Raw genomic sequence first — 2117 nt, 5'->3', positions numbered from 1 at the left:
TACCCGATGTAATGAATCCACTCACTCTGTAAGCCAGTGTGAGCCTGATTTTCTGACACTTGCAATTGAAAGATTCCTAAGGGCTTCACTCAGCTCCAATTTAATAACTTGTTCTCCAAATTAAATTTGAAAATCTTTTCTTCATAAGACTTTTTTATTCTTTAATATTATCTCTATAGGCTTTCAACAAGCTGCGATAGACATCATCAAGGACATTCAATGAATGTGTACCACCTGACTGGTTATTTCTTTCCTATTGGTTTTCCCTAAGAAAGCTTGATAACAATGGTTATTTCCCATTATGCATCATCCATTCAACGTCTCCACATTCAGTTTTATGTCAACTTTCTCTAACACAGAATATTTTTAAAAGAACTTCTTTCCAATTGTATTCATCTTCACTTGATAATTATGATTATACCAATAAATTACCTTTTATTCTCCAATATCTACTTTCAAATAAAATTTTCTAAATAGAACTTTTTCTAAATAGAATTTTATATTTATTCACTTTTTAAAACTAATTTTTATTAGATATTTTCTTCATTTACCTATAAGATGCTATCCTGAAATTCCCCTATACACTCCCCACTCCCTGCTCCCCTACCCACCCACTCCCACTTCCTTGCCCTGGCATTCCCCCATACTGGGGCATATAATCTTTGCAAGACCAAGGACCTCTCCTCCCAATGATGGCTGACTATGCCATCTTCTGCTACATATGCAGCTAGAGACATGAGCTCTGGGGGTACTGGTTAGTTCATATTGTTGCTTCTCTTATAGGATTGCAAACCCCTTCAGCTCCTTGGGGACCCTGTGTTCCATCCAACAGATGACTGTGAGCATCCACTTCTGTATAAAAATATGGAGCACTTTACGAATTTGCGTGTCATCCTTTTTCAGGGGCCATGCTAATCTCTGTATCATTCCAATTTAGTATATGTGCTGTTGAAGCAAGTTTTATTCACTTGTTATGAAGAAAAAAATCACTACAACCCCCCACAGACACACCATAATTAGTTCTGTTTATTTCATTACTATTATTTGTATTCTATTTATTATAATTTTATGCACAAAGCCATATATTATCTAACTGTTAGATTAATTTGCACTCAGGTTTCTTCAAAATAAAATGAAATTTAAGCTGACCCATATAGTTATCATTTTGGATAATTTCAGTACTTTATATAATTTTACTTGAGACATAAGTGTAGCTGGTATCATCCCTCCATTCATATAACATCTATTGTCAAGTATTGTAAGAAATACTGGTAGTTGCTAGCTATTCACAATGAATTGTCTTTCTTTTTGTTGTGAAGAAATTTTATAATATTAAATAATAAAATAAGGACAAACATTTAAGCATTTGAGTAATATAAGTACTCCTTTTAGGAGAGATTGTATTTATCCATGTTGAGAAAGTAGGGTTTACTAGCATACAATTGATATTAGAGACAGTCTCAACAGTAGCCACAGATATATAAACAGTAGTCATTAAGTTTATGGAGTACAAATACAGATTTATTTTAACACATATCAAATCTAAGCCAATTAAAGTTTTGTTTGAAACATTCCACAATATAGGGCTTCAGGCACAAGCACTATACAAAATCTTTGACTCAAAACTAGATAATTGAGCAGGGCATGGTGGCACACACCTTTAATCCCAGCACCCAGGAGGCAGAGGCAGGCTGATTTATGAGTTTGAGGCCAGCTTGGTCTACAAAGTGAGTTCCAGGACGGCCAGGGCAAGACAGAGAAACCCTGACTCAAAAGAAAACAAAAACAAACAAACAAAAAACTAGATAATTAAAAAAACAAACAAACACTGAACAATCAAAGAAGCCCCCCAAAAGCAGTGTGAGTCTGGAATAGGAGCCATAAACATTTGCTTCATCATCATATAGGATTATGAATAAACTACTTCCAATTTGTTTTATGTCTGGGTAGCCTGAATAGATATCTTAATTTTATTAACAATTCTCTTGCAACTGCAGCATTAATGAATGTGTTTTTACAAAGAGTTCAGAATCATCAGTAACTTATACTCTAATGTCTGTTTCACTACATTTATTTCAAAAGGCAATGATAAGTGGAACTGGTGGATTCATAAACAC

General features: G+C 34.2%; 1 pseudogene; it reads right to left on the bottom strand.

Annotated features, from left to right (window-relative positions):
• Nucleotides 1-858: 858 nt before the first annotated feature.
• Nucleotides 859-957, bottom strand: LOC115032914 (annotated as a pseudogene).
• Between the last annotated feature and the right edge of the window lie 1160 nt (nucleotides 958-2117).

This window comes from Mus caroli, chromosome 12 (assembly GCF_900094665.2).
Source record: "Mus caroli chromosome 12, CAROLI_EIJ_v1.1, whole genome shotgun sequence".
Taxonomy (NCBI): domain Eukaryota; kingdom Metazoa; phylum Chordata; class Mammalia; order Rodentia; family Muridae; genus Mus; species Mus caroli.
Note: the sequence above shows the minus strand (reverse complement) of the source record. Positions and strands in the feature narration are given on the sequence as shown.